This window comes from Cetorhinus maximus, chromosome 2, assembly GCF_964194155.1.
Source record: "Cetorhinus maximus chromosome 2, sCetMax3.hap1.1, whole genome shotgun sequence".
NCBI classification, from domain to species: Eukaryota; Metazoa; Chordata; class Chondrichthyes; order Lamniformes; family Cetorhinidae; genus Cetorhinus; species Cetorhinus maximus.
This window is the reverse complement of record NC_135880.1, coordinates 37,031,961-37,047,607: the sequence shown is the minus strand read 5'-3', so window position 1 is coordinate 37,047,607 and position 15,647 is coordinate 37,031,961. Positions and strand designations below refer to the sequence as shown.

General features: G+C 43.6%; 1 protein-coding gene across 6 annotated transcripts in view; it reads right to left on the bottom strand.

Annotated features, from left to right (window-relative positions):
• lhfpl2a (LHFPL tetraspan subfamily member 2a) overlaps positions 1-15,647 on the bottom strand; it is a 216,624-nt gene that overhangs the window by 76,330 nt on the left and 124,647 nt on the right. For 3 of the 6 annotated variants that reach the window (XM_078563365.1, XM_078563376.1, XM_078563360.1), the window contains one exon: positions 3,200-3,313. The exons of 2 other annotated variants lie outside the window; for them this stretch is intronic. The gene's annotated coding sequence lies outside the window, so the exon portion shown is untranslated. The remainder of the gene's footprint in view (positions 1-3,199; positions 3,314-15,647) is intronic. One more of the 6 variants, XM_078563370.1, reaches the window with a different exon arrangement.

Sequence of the window (15,647 nt, the reverse complement as noted above, 5' to 3'; positions counted from 1 at the left end):
TTTTTTCACTCTCTCATGGGACGTGGCTGTATAACTGGAGCCTGTGCCAACTCAAATCAGCGTGAGAATTTGAAGCTGGAGTTGTACTACTTTTGCACTGACACTTCACATTCACCCATACGTAGCCGTATAATTGGAGTCTTAAAACAAAGTTAAACATTTGAATCACAGATAGTACTCTCAAAACAGAGGCAAATTGGCAGAGATGACATTGCAGTGATCTCATTGCATGAGCAGCAGTGTTTCAGTACTGTGCGATTCTGCTGGCTGTGTCTCAGAACTGTGTAATTGGAACGTCAGCCCTTAAGCATACAACTATTCATTTGATTAATTTCTTAAAAACATCAGCTTTCCCTCCTGGTGCATTGTGACCTGCACAATGACGAAAAATGGGAAGGAACTTGTATTCTTACTGAAGTAGATGGAATAAAGTTATCAGGGCTCTGCTTCTCATTTATTCCAATTATAAGCATCACTTTACTGAATATGGCTGTTTGAAAATTTCTGATAATCCCATGTAACAGAACTTGGGAAGAGATAACTGTCAGCCTTTAGGAGTTACTTTTATTTTGCGTTTATTTATGCCTGGAATTTCTGCTTGAGGTTTTCTCAATCTACTGTCAGTAGAAACCCAGGGGGAAACAGCACAGATGATGAAAAATTAACCTTCATGCCATTTCTCCAGAGTTTCTGATGATCTCTGCTGAAATTACAGCGGAAAATCAAGAGGAGCTCATGGAAATTGTCAGCTCTGCAATTCATATTTCAGCTTCAACTCTCCTACATTCTTCAGCTACCCAGTGATACAATTTTTTTTATTCTTTCATGGGATTTGGGTATCACTGGCAAGGCCAGCACTTGTTACCCATCTCTAATTGCCCTTGAAATGAGTGGCTTGCTAAGCCACTAAGAGTCAGCCACATTGCTGTGGATCTGGAGTTACATGTATGCCAGACTAGGAAAGGTCAGCAGCTTTTGTTCTGTAAAGGACATTAGTGAACCAGATGAGTTTTTATAACAATCAGTAATAGCTTCATGGTCACCATGGACTAGCTTACAATTCCAATTTCTTTTTAAATTGAATTTCAATTGCACCAGCTGCCATAGTGGGATTTGAACCCATGCCCCCCCAGAGGATTAGCCTGGGCTTCTGGGTTATTGCCACAACACTACCATCTCCCCATACAATATGGCTGTTTGAGGATTAATGGCAAAGAAGGCAGCAATCATTCCCCCTGAGGGTGACAGACATGCAGTATACAAACAAGGTCAATCCATACACAGAGGCTTCCAGCTAGACTCACTGAAAAGTGATGAGGTGAAAAATCTTCTTGCTGATTTTTCTCTACCCAGCCCAAGAATGCAGAATCCCATTAAGGCGGCTGAGGTCAAAGAATCTACAGCACAGAAAGAGGCCATTCAGCCCATCACACATGTGTTGGCTATTTGAAAGCTTCCCTGCCCTTTCACCAAAGGCCTCTATTTTTTTTTCTTTTGCAGTATATATCCAATTCCTTTTGACAGTTACTATTGAATTAGCTTCCACCACACTTTGAGGCAGTGCATTCCAGGTGGTAGCAAAGGCATTTATATAATTTTAAATTTAGGTTGCGTGTGCTGTCCAAGAAGACATAACATAGAGAATCTCATTATAAATTCACCATAAGAGGATTAAACAATACAGTTACTGTATTAATGGTGGACTCTTCATGCACCCAACACACATATAGCAAAGGGATTAGTTTTTTGCTAAAAAGCTAACAGATCATGTTAATTTCTGGAAACTTCCCAGTTTGTTTCATTACTCCATATCAGAGTCATTTGATTTAAATTAATACTCTTACAATTAATCATGTGTTGAAAGAAAAAGCATGAGGAGTATAACCATAAATTGTTTCAGTGACTGAACTGTCTCTCTTTGGGAACATGACAGTGGGAAATCCTCTTCTCATGATCTTAGCGATGCAGCATGACAGACTATGGGTACGAACCACTGTAAAACACAATTCTTGGCACTCAGAAGCTTGTGGAAACATATTTGAATGGTCAGCACTTGAAAAGTACAGAATATGTTATTAAACACAGCGAGAGGAAGGCAGTTTTAAAAAAAAAACTTGCCAAACACCCTGCAGCATGAAGAGCATTAACTCACTGAAAACTGAAGGCCTTGGCAACATACAAATGCCAATAAACTTTTCGTTATCAAAGCGTTTTTATTAAAACCTGCTGACCTGGCGACAGAGAAGATGATTGACTGGCCAGCTGAACAGTGCGACCTGAAAAAAATGTTTGCAGGTTTGAGTGTTAGGAGTGAGTGCATTTTGATATTAGGTGACTACATGAAGCTAGATGTCATCTGGGAATGACTTCTCCCCACTGCCTTTGTCTGTAGGCTTTGACCTCTTTCTGGGGTACAGTTCCCCAATTGGTGATCATGCAAACCTTGACAATGAATGCTGCTGGGCTACTGGACCATGAAAGATATCACAGTGGAGCTTGCTCTTGTTCTGTCTCAACATTAACACAGATTCATCCAGCTGGGGTTTCATTAATGAAGGTCATGAATAGGAACACTGGCTACCCCTCCCTGACCCAGAGATAATAAGGTAGGTCTGCTATTACCATCCTGGCTGAAATCAACCAACTCACAGTAGGCTAGGGATCAAGTCTGAGGTCTTTCCAGTTTCCATGGCTTGGAGACTGTGAATCGGAAGTTCCTGAAGTCTGATTTCACCGGACAGTGCGGAACTCCTGTCATCCCTTGGAACATGACATGGACCCTGTCCTAAACTGGCAGGGTGGTGGCATTTAAATATGTAGGGTGGACAATCTGTGCCCATCTGTGCGCGCATGCGAGGAGCCTGCCCCAATAGGAGTACTGGTCCAACAGCAGTTTGGAGGCCAAGGAAGTCGGGGGGGCGGGGGGCAACATTTTTAAAATACCTCCCAAGAGTGCTCCATGTCACTGTTACAATAATGAAAAGCTAATTGGCATCAGCATGTTTCCCAAGGCGGGCAGGAATCCCACATCACATCAACTGAGGAGGTGACTGCTACCTCTATAAAACATCGAGAACATGGTCAAATATTTTTATGTCTGATTAACGGTAAATAAATGGTTTGACCATTTCTTTTAAAACTCTGAGAAATTTAATGCAATTTGAATTTAAGTACTTAAATGGAAAATAAATAACCATACCTCAAGAACGCAAGGCTGTACAGGGTATTACAGTGCAGTGTACAGCTAGGCAGTCAGCTGCCATCAGAATCCAGTGACCCAGTCACCACCTCAATTGATGTGATGCTCAACCTGCTTAAGAAATAAACAAACATATACACACAAAATCAGATTGCTGTTCTGAAGAAAGGTCATTGACTTGACACAATGGGCTGGATTTAATGCAGCCCCTCACTGCGGCAAACATGGCAGAGGACCTGCTTCAATTTTTTGGCGGTGGCAAAACCTCCCCTGATTAAGTTGGAGGGCGGAAGGGGCGGACGCAGAATCCCCAACCTTTGGCGGCAGGATGTCAATTTGACTCATTAGTGAGTCAATTGACGCTCATTATCTCTGAGCCCTTTGCAATTTACTGGTGGCTCAGGGATTAAATCGGGACTGCCCAGCTTTCCTATAGTTTGCCGGCAGCCTTCTGGGGGTTGGGGGAGATCGTTCTGTGCCCAGTTGAGGGACCCAGCATTGGGTGGGGTGGGGGGGGAATGGCCCTGCTGACAGCAGCCCCCCAACCCTCCTCGACCCCCACCCTGTGACCTCCATCCCACCTTCATTCACCTTTGGTCTAGGATCCCATGATGATCCTGGACCTCTTTTGGATGCATTGCCGGCAGAAGCCACCTACTGGTGGCATGATTGGCTAGCAGCTCTTGGTGGGGGGACTTCTGCCACCAGGGACCTCAATCGCAGGGAAGGCCTGATGATGGCCAATTAGGTGCCTGAAGGCTGAAGGCACTGGACTCTGTTGGGCCTCCCCCATAAAACCGAGAGGGGTTTCGGCTGGTTTGGCAACCAATGGGTGAGACCCTCTTTGACCCAACAACATCCCGGCCATTAATTCTGTTTCTCGCTCCACTGATATTGAATGATCTACTGAATATTTTGAGCATTTTCCGTTTTGTCTTGTGAGATCTTTATAGTCATTTTGAAAAATTCAAAGATGCCTTTGCCCTCTGATCTGCCTTTACTGGTTCAGGGTTACCCATATTCCAGTTAACATATTTTTCCTCAGTGCAAAATGATGTCTGGCAAAGATGGTTTTGAACAATGAAGCACATTGGTAGTTTCAGCCCGAGCCTCTGCCTCTGCCGATATTCACAGTTGTCCTTAGCTACAAAACAAGACCCTTCTGCATGAGTTATTGCTCAGTTTTTACATCAGGCATGAAAAATGTGGCTGTAAGACTTGTGCATCAACCACATTCCCAATTAAAGAAACACTTAAGTCATTGCTGTATAAATCAAGCTGTTTCGCCTAACCTTACGCAACACAATTCAGATGTCACGAGTCTATACTTCACAGCATGCTTCCCACATTTCTGGCACTGGGAGTTGAGCAAGAACATATAACTAGTTTTATTCTACTTCAGAAAATGTTTGATTTCTATCTCACGCACTGTAATTTTTTAATACATTTTCCTGAAATCCTGACTCTCAGGTTAGCACAGGAAGGAAGGAGGGATGAAAGGAGAGACACAGAACTAAAAATATGAAATGGGAGCGAAAGTATGGTTTAGTGTTGTGGAATTTTGTGATGAGCAATGGTTGAGACACAGGCAGTAACAATGATAAATAGCTGTGCTTTAAACAATTCGACACATATTAAGACTGCTAATCATGTACAAATCTATGTAACACTTCAAAGGCACTCGATGCCTTTCGACATTAGACGTAATTTAACATTAACTCTGTGTGCATGTTTACTAGAAGAACACAGAACCTTTGTCAAGCTGATTAGAAATTCCTAGAATGCACAGTAATTTTGGTAGTCATGAGATCTCTCTAAAACAATACAAAAGAGTGTAATCTCCCACTCACAGACACATACAGGGTGAAGTTTCCACTTTAGGGCATTGGGAAATTGCATTCAAAACGCACTTGAAATTGGGTTCTGTTAAAAATTGCATAATTACAAAATATAAAATTCTTCATGAACCAGCACAGTTCAGCCGTGTAATACAACATAATCATTTCTATTCTTTCTTTCCAGTAAAAGCTTTTTCACCCAAAATAGGCATTTTTAATGAGGATCTCCAGTCCTCCACCTTGGAGAAACCCAATTATAAATCACTGAAAATGACTTTAAAAGAACCATCCCGAGCCATTCAATAGTTTCATTGGTATACACTAGTCAGTCAATTAACTATTTTTGGATGTGAATTAACTTTTACATTGTGCCTGCTGGTGCCTGGACACCTAACAAACTGAAGAACCTCCTGATCCTGTACAATTGGTGCAATATTGCAATTTTGACCTGGAGCCATGGCCAGTCCTGTGGCTGAATCTGGGGTCGACCAAACTGAATCTCGAACCAACATACAAGATCACAGTAAACATGAATGTAGGTGCTTTTGGCCATAACTCAGCTATGTTTAAAACCCCCCAATTTTTTGGCACTGGTTTAGCCGATTCCAGCGGAGCTGCACTGATATTAGCAGCGTTAACAAACAGAAAATTTACCTCCAAGGTGTTAACAAAGATCATTTGGGAAGTCAATATAGAAGCAGTCTGACTATGAGAAGTACAGTGAGACATGTAACTCATTGTAACATGAAACCTTTCTTTGTGAACATGTACTCAAAAAAATCAATCAGAAAAAGAAAAGCTACAGTACAAGTACAGTACAAAGCTCCCTCAACAGTTCATTGGAAATCAGGAAGGTGGCAGGTTCAGTCCCTGGTCTTTTTTGATTTTATGACCTTATTTAACTCCTCCCAGTGGTTAAAGTCATTGAACCATACAGGCCACAGGGCTCCAGCTTAAATCTTTGGACTGTGCTGAGTTAGCTGTGCTCAGCTGGGGGAAAAAAAGGGGAATCTCGGGGTGGCTATAATTGACTTTAGGGGCACTGATTTAGGGAACAGAGTTCCCGATTGCTCTTCAGCAGTTCCCAATTGCTTTTCAGCAGTTCCTATTGCAAAGGATGTGTGTGTGTGTGTGTGGATACTGGGCGAGAACAGGGTTAGATATCCTGCTGGACCCCCAACAATTCCAGTCTTAGCTGGTTACAAGGAGGGAGGTGATGCTTGCCAGAGAGTTTTTCCTCCCTGCCCAACATGGGCCTTGTCTTTTCTCAGTATGTTCCTCACACCGAGTAGGTGAGGCAAGGGAAACCCAGCCAAGTGAGGCCTTGAACCTGTATATATCACGCCATGGGGCAGTGCATTTAAAAAGATCGATTCCCAAGAAGTAGCTTACAGTTGTTGACCATGTTGGGAGGCACTCAGTGCTGAGGTGTTAATTCTGGTGCAGCAATATGTGTTGTCCCATTGGCAGCTAATTACATTTCACACTAGATAGCACTTTCCATTTATATCACAATTACGATTTGGCTCAGGAGATGTCTTATCAATTGTTTTTTCTGATGGTGATAGTTCATCGTGGAAGAAATAGTGCTCAGGTTACACTGAAACCTGATGGTGGTTGGTACTTGCTGAGGACTGAAGGCCACCAGTGGCAGATGAACTACAGAGTGGGACGTGTAATCATTCCTTGTTCAATTTGTAAGTCAGTGGTGCATGAACCATTTGCTGACTGCCTCCCATTCACAACGTGGCTCTCAGCTCACTTTCTGCTCCATGTGCCTCCCATTACGCCCTACCTGATTCTGCCATGGTCACCAAGTGGAGGTGTGGAGGACTGGGGCAGTACTGCCCCTCGTAAAGAAAGGAAAATGTTGGAACTTTTGACTTGAAAATTCCAGTAGGGTTGTTCTGATCTCTCGCTGTAACTTAAGCATTTCTTGAGAAATGATATTCAACATTTACGCTGTCCCTCCAAGAGTTCTGCTGATCTGCTGCCACAGGAGACCTTCACTGATCTTGAAAAAGTTCATTTCTTAATGTTCCCATTCCTCTTGAGGTCCTCTATCAAATGAAGGCATGGGAATGTCATAAAGTGACTGGGTTATTCCAGACCCAATGAGCAAATGAGGGGCCCCTATTGAAAAGGAGCACTGATTCTACACTTTTATTTGTTTTGCTTGCTTGGTGCAAAGCCCATGTTTGCCAACAAGTGGCCTGCTCATAGTGGCTGATTCAACTCATTGTGTGGTGGTAATCACAGACATGCACTCACTTTCATGCCTATGTGATTGCATAAATTTATTCCACACCCTGTGTAGGTATTCCCGTATTAAACAGGAATGAGCTTTTTTAATGTCTTAATCTGGAATAGGACCCAGAGGAAAAAAATGCTCAGGTCTCTATATCTCTCTGCCAGACTCCATTCTCCCAAGTCTTGTTCAAGGGAGCACCTGAATCCATGTATTTCCTGTTGTGAATGAAACAATGAGTTTTTGCACTGGTGAAGAACGCATGCAGGTGCTTCCTGCCAACTGCTGAACAGAGAGTGGAAGTAGCGAGTTTCCTTTATGCATACAGGTAAAATCACTTTTCAGTTTATTCCATCAAGGATTTCTTTTTTTAAATCTTCTATTAAATTTCCACTATTTTCAGTTCTAATTTCAGGTTTTCAGCATCGGCAGGATTCTCTTCTACTTCTTTTAAAAATCCAGCATTGTTTCAATCTTTTTCAATAAGCATTTATGATTCTGTCCGTGATTTCCCTATTCCCAGTTCTACCCTTCAATCTCCTGGCTCTATCTTTGCATTCTTTTCCCATGATCAGCAGGCCCAGGATCAGCTTACCAACACAGAGGCTATTGTGATGTCACAACAGCTGCCGCTGTCCTCACCACTACTAAACTTTTATCCTGTTCAAGTTTTACACTCCATGGTAACTCTTCTATAAAGTATAAGATTAACACATTCATCCACTGCATTGAGATTAATATGCAAGTAATTTTTAAAGTAAATGAAATCTAAATGATCTCAAAGTGTTACCAATCTATAGATGCACTGGCAGAGAGAAGCAGTTTGCCAATAATTCCATCCAGCCCGTGAGTATGTTTTGTACATAGTTCTCATTCAGGTCCCTCAAAGGAGAATCAAAACAGGGAAACACTGCATGGTCTAGTGGTTAAGTGTGTTTCGTGCATGAAGCACTTGCTTAGTGCAACTCCACTGTTTAAACAACTTTATACATATGCTTACGTCCTCCAACTGTAGATGAGCAACAAATCCTTTTAACCAAAACATTTGGGATATGAGCTCGAAATCTTGAATACATTAAGGGATCATTTTTTCATCCTATGATGCTGATATTCAATCTAGGCGAACAAAATGCTCCACATTACATCTGTGGAAAGGGATCGCCTTGGTTTTATTATCTGTGCCCGCCTGGCATTTTAAATAAAACAGCTGGCAGTACATGGCACAGTACCCTGGAACTTTGCCATACTGTCATGGAGTAACAGGTGTGACCAGAATTCCCTACTCAGTGAGTTACTAGCCTGCTGAGTGGCACAGGGCAAATTCAAAGGGCCTTTCACCTCGAGTCAAGCCCATACAAATGGAGCTAATGGAGAAGCAGATGGTAGCAGCAGGAAATCATGTTTGATGCGCATAATTGTGTACAAACGTAACTTCAATGTTATCTTGACAGTCGTGGGGAAATATATGTAATGTTGCTTATTTCTTGCCATTTTGTATTGTTAAGAAGTGAGATAGATGTAATCTGTACAAGATTGGTGTCTGTTTGGGAGGGGATGACAGGAGAAAGAAAGAGAAAAGTTTATACATAGCCTTAGCACTTTATAGCGTAGTACTCAAACCTCTGGAGCAGGACATGAACCCACAACCCTCTGACTCAGAAGCAAGAGTGCTACCACTGAACCACAACTAGAACTACATTGATAGAGAGCAGTGAATGGATTTCCAAGTTCATCTCTTGGCACAGGTGCCAGAAGCAGCATAGAGTGGCATTTTAGCAGTTCAGGCACTGAGATGCTACAGAGAGATTCACAGCACAGAGTTCTCAACACTCAGATGTCTAAATCTGCAAACTTTGAGGCAGGTCACTCACCCATCCTTGTGGCTGAAGGAGAGGTATGGCCTATAAAGAGCTGGATTGGGGAAAAGGCGGGGATGGAGCGCGCAGGCTAGGACATTACCTTCTGGAAAGGGGAACTGCCACTTCTACCTGGTGTGGTCAACTGTGGCTCTAGTTCACAGTTCATTCGCTCTCAATACCCTCCACAGTTCATTAGCTCTTAATACCCTCCGAACTGACAATCGTTAAGTCCCTCGGTTATACAATTGCTAGCAGATGGGCCACTACCACTTTCTCAGGGCAGCTGGAGATGGGTAATAAATGCAGCCTTACCAACATCTGAACAGGTAGCTGTAAATTCAGTTTAGCAACCCACCCAGAGGATGGCATCTCTGATTGCAAAACTCGCTCAGCAGCAATGCAAATATTATTCTGCCTGTAACCAGAGGTCTAAGCTAGAAATGCAAAGTTTGTGCAACCCTCTCCTCACTGCCCAGGCACCAACTTTGTACACATTACTGTGCATCCATCTCATTCCTTAACCACTATACAAAATGGCAAGGAATAAGTTACTTTGCAAAATGTCTGCCCCATTACTGCCAAGATAATACTAAAGTTGTATTCATACATATTCATGGGCATCACATTTGCCTTCCTGCCTGTACCATCTGCTTCTACATCAGCTCTGTTGCCTCAATGACAGACTATCTGGCACAGGGACCAATAATCCAGTGCCTGAACATGAATGAAGGCACTGAAATGATGATAAGATTAATGAAAAGCCGAGCAGATGTACAGAAAGGAAATTTCTTTTTATCTTGGGCTAGCTGTTGAACAATGAAACTGTTTCTAGCTAACTGCTCAGCCTATTAATCAGGATGATGATCAGGAAATCACTCAGCTTCTTCAGGAGGGTGTATTCGTTGCACTTGCTGTCATGCCCATAACTACCATCTGGCTTTCATGTTAAGCCAGGAAAGGAAACTGGTGAAATTGAAACACTTTGTGTGGAAAGTAGTGGCAGCTGAAGTGGTCGGTAAATAAACCCTATACTTCCCCATCATTACACAAAGCAGAATCAGGTCAGTTTACACAGCAGCGCACAATCACATTATGTACACAGTAACATTAGCCCAGGATTTATATGTGCATAATGCACCCACGGTCCACCAAGTGCACGCACACATTGTGATCTTTCATACGTACACATGTGTAGTCATCATTAATGCACCCATTGCATTCTGCAAGCATCGATCCATCCTATACCACACACATCTATCCATCCTGTACACAACACACATCAATCCATCCTATACGCAACACCCATCAATCCATCCTGTACACAGCACGCATCAACCCATCCTGTACACAGCACACATCAATCCATCCTGTACACAACACACATCAATCCATCCTGTACACAGCACACATCAATCCATCCTGTACACAGCGTACATCAATCCATCCTGTACACAGCACACATCAATCCATCCTGTACACAGCACACATCAATCCATCCTGTACACAGCACGCATCAACTCATCCTGTATACAGCACACATCAATCCATCCTGTACACAACACACATCAATCCATCCTGTACACAGCACACATCAATCCATCCTGTACACAGCGTACATCAATCCATCCTGTACACAGCACACATCAATCCATCCTGTACACAGCACACATCAATCCATCCTGTACACAACACACATCACTCCATCCTGTACACAGCGTACATCAATCCATCCTGTACACAGCACACATCAATCCATCCTGTATACAGCACACATCAATCCATCCTGTACACAACACACATCAATCCATCCTGTACACAGCACACATCAATCCATCCTGTACACAACACACATCAATCCATCCTGTACACAGCACACATCAATCCATCCTGTACACAGCGTACATCAATCCATCCTGTACACAGCGCACATCAATCCATCCTGTACATCCATCTTGTGCACAACATGCATCAATCCATCTTGCACACAACACACATCACTCCATCCTGTACAACACATACATCACTCCATCCTGTACATCCATCTTGTACACAACACACATCATTCCATCCTGTACACAACACGCATCAATCCATCCTGTACACAACACACATCAGTCCATCCTGTACACAACATGCATCAAACCATCCTGTACACAACATGCATCAATCCATCCTGTACACAACACACATCAATCCATCCTGTACACAACACACATCAATCCATCCTGTACACAACACACATCAATCCATCTTGTACACAACACACATCAATCCATCTTGTACATCACACACATCGTTCCATCCTCTACATCCATCCTGTACATAACGTGTACAGACCCATTCTGTACACATCACTCATTGATCCAACATGTACCACACATTCGTTGATCCATTAAGATAAAAGCAAAATACTGCGGATGCTGGAAATCTGAAACTCTAAGTCATATGGACTCGAAACATTAACTGTCTTCCTCTCCGCAGATGCTGTCAGACCTGCTGAGGTTTTTCCAGCTATTTTTGTTTTTGATTCGTTGATCCGTTATCTATACATATGCAATGATCCATCAGATGCTCAACTGTGCAAAACCGATTATGCAGACAGTGCACATTATCTGATAGTGCACAGCAATATACACTAACATCAGAAAAACTGACAGATTCTGTGTATGCATTCACAAACTAACAAGAGTCAGCATAAAAGGCCCTTTATGCCCTATCACATTCCAGAGTCAAATACAGACTTGGATGTTTTTCATTTCATTTTCTTTTAGCAGAAAAGAATGTAAAAATTGGCAAATTATTTCCTGCATCCTGGTCAAAACATTTCCACTCATTACATTTTAGTCTAGTCAATGTAAATAGTTTTTATATAATGCAACTTGAAGCTTTCAATATTCAGTTTACATATTACTAAAAAATTACCAAGACTTTGAGTCGATGTCTTAGGATGTTGCTCACAACAAAGAGTCTTGTATGCTGCTCATACACTGGCTCCTAGCACCCATTGTGCAGGTGACCTGCCTTAGAGCACACTAGGTGCATTGCAAACCTCTACACCCTATAAAACAGGGGTTAGGCACAGTGCACCCAGTATCTGGCAATAGTCTATCAGCCCCAGTTTATTATCAAGGCTATTGTTTGATGGCAGTGAGGTCCAATATATTAAGCAGAGGGTGAGGCTGCTCAGGATGCAGTCAACCAGGGGCCAGTGCAACACCGAGAAAATCGAACATACTGCACGCAGAGTACCTGCAAATGTCAGAGAGGCAATGTCAGAGACAACTGAGGTTGTCATGGCAGTCAGCCACTGACCTATGTCAGCTCCTTCATAAAGGCCAACGGCCCAAAGAATGGGAAACAATCACATGCCAGTAGCTTTAAAGTTACCTCAGCCTTGAAGTTCTGCATCACCAGGTTGTTCCAGGGCTCCGTGGGGAACATGAGTGGCATCCTGCAGACAACCAACAACAGATGCATCACCAATTCCCTGTTGAAACGGGTCAATGAATTTGTGTGATTCACCACAGACCCTGGGAGCCAGCCAGCCAGAGCTGTTGGGTTGGGTTCCCAGGTATAAGGGACAACTGATTGCACACACATGGCACTGAGAGCTCCCTGGGAACAGACAGCAGCCTTCATAACCCAAAAGAGGCTTTATTCCATCAACGTGCAACTGGTCTGTGATCATCGAAAACAAATCTTACAGGTGTGTGCTCACTTCCCAGGGAGCTCTCATAACTTGTACATTCTCAGTCACCCTCGGGTGCCACAGCTATTTGCGCCCCCTCAGCAACTTTAGGGGTGAATCCTGGGTGACAGGTCCTCTGCGGACTTGGCTCATGTCAGCTGTGCAGAACCCACCAAGCCCAGCAGAGGAGAGGTACAATGCCATCCTTGGTTCAACAAGGGCAATAATAGACCAAGCCATTAGACTGCTGAGGATGAGGTTCCACTGCTCGGACTGCTCAGGTTGAGTTCAATAGACACCACAGAGAGTTTCCAGGATCATTGTGGTCCACTGTGTCCTTCACAACCTCGCGCAGCAAAGGGATGAGGAATTCCCAACTGGGGATTTGGAGGAACCAGATTCAACTTCAGGCGAGGACAAAGGGGAAGAATCAGATTACCATAAGGTTTTGTGCAGTTCATCTGCAGATGCCAGGGTGATGGATAGACCTGTGAGGGAAGCCCATGACACATTCATTGAAACCTGTTTTCAGCCAGAATGAAGCCCCTGCAAGACCTGGTGATCACCATTTCAAGAAACGCCGCTCTGGATGTACAACCAACTCAGGCAGCCTCACCCCAGACCCACTCACAACCCCGTGACCTCTGGCACCTGGAAGGTCAACAGCGGCAGGTCTTTGCAAAGACACACACTCCTGACTTGGAAAGAGGTCACATATGCTTCACAGCCACATGCTCCAGATCCTGGAACTACCTTTCTAACAGCTCATTACGAGCACCTCCCCCTGTATGTCTAGTGCTCAACCTCAAGTTGGAGGCATCCTCACTCTGCCGTCTTGTCACTCCTGTCCCACCATCTGTGATTAAGCAGCTGCCCAGCTCACCAGCCAGTTCCGCCACCTCCGCCTCTGCAGGCGTCAATATGTCTGGGACTCCTCCTCCCAGGTCTTTGCCTGTTCTCTGGTAATGTGCATTATTTTGTCCTGCAGACGCACAGAAGGATTGAGTGTCTTCTCATCGGGCAGCTAACCCCTTTATGTACATGCAGTCCTACAACAGCTAATGTCCCTAGTAAGTGGCCCACACACATACTCTCCTGCAACTTGCACAACCTTGTCTGCGTGAAGTGGCTCCCACTCATTCAGGCCTCATCATAAACTAGCTTCAAGAATGCAAAACCCTGCCTGGCAAGCCTCTCCACTCGCACACGCCCATTGCTTGATGGCCTCCTGAGAGCCACTTTGCTAAAATGGCACTGTGCCACTTACCCGCTTAGAGTGGGGAAGGTTGTGGACCATTTATCAGTGTAGGACTCAGGTGCTCCTGTGGACCCCACGGCTGCTACCCTCCACTGCCATCTCCATCCAGGCCACCTTGGTCAGCGGGAGGGTTGGCTGGTGCCACTACTGGGGACCACAGCATCTCCTGCCTTTTCCAAATGGCCTGAAGGAGAACCTGCAGGGAGGCATCACTGAACTGGGGGCCACATGTTGCTTGCTTTGTGACATCTCTTAGAATTTTAAGAGGGTGGCAGCAGTTTCCAAGGAACAAAGGGGCGTATTCTTCAAAACTGATGCTGCTGGCTTGCAGGGAGTACACAGCCATCCGGGTGCAGTTTATCAAAAGTGACCCCATGAGCTGACCACAAGGTGGTTGCCTTCCTGCCCGGCCCCACCGCACAATTGGCTGGGCCCTGCACCTCTGTTTATCTAATTGGCTGTCTGCCGTGCGATTACATATGGCAAGCCTTTCCTCAATTAATTGGCGCCCTACACACTTTCAGATCCACTGTTGGGACCCTCACCACTGGAACAGAATTCCGCCCTCTGTCTCTGTAGCAATACCTGTGGCTAGTCGGTGATTTCTATTGGACAATACAAATTTACGCTAGCTGAAAAAGAACTAATTCCATTTTTACCACATGGGAATGCTGCCATTTCATCTAATATTTTGGAGACGGAACCCCACAACTCTTCATTCTTCTATACCAACTGTAAATGAGTGACCTTCTTTATTATTACACTTTGCAGAGCTTACAGTGGGTACATTGGTGCTAATGTAGCTCTCTGCTTTTAAGTGTTGGAGGGTTAAACCATCACAGGCTGAAGGAATGTGGGGTGGGGGGGTGGTGATGGGTCAGGATTTGAGGGCCTGACATTCATCACAACTGGACCAATGTCCCAGTAAACAGATGTGTGCAGGCAAGGTCATGTTTAATAATTAGTTTGCAGGTTGGTTGTGTGCAATGATCAAGTAATCAGAGTATACTAATTAATTAACCTAATATGATATTCTGATAATTGTAATCAATGTAGGACACCAATACCAAGGTAATTGGTCCTTTGTTTGTAGCTGTATCCTTACTTGACAAGTGAAATACACCACATGGCCCTAGGCTGGCCAAAGTTACACTTCTATGGTTCAATTACAGAGCACCGTGCTGTGAAGTCAGTCAAGGTTGAGTGGATCAGAGTATGGAACCATTATGCTTCCTAGCCATTGACATTTATCAATTATAATTGAGTTAGAAGGCACTACTGAGTGAAGAAAATAGCTGTGAGGTTTCAAACCTTCAGCCTTATGTCTTAAATTAGTTTAGCCTTTTAAATTGTAGTGTTCTAGAAGAAGCAATCACTTTCCTTCATAATATATAACCAACTTTGCTTCTGTAAGCTCTATTTTGATTCTTATTACTTATGAACATGTATCAATTGAATGTATCATGCTGTATTTTTAAGTGTATTTTACTACCTCATATTTAACATATTAATTGTCCTTATCCACTGATTTCATGCATACTTTCTATAGATTTTGTG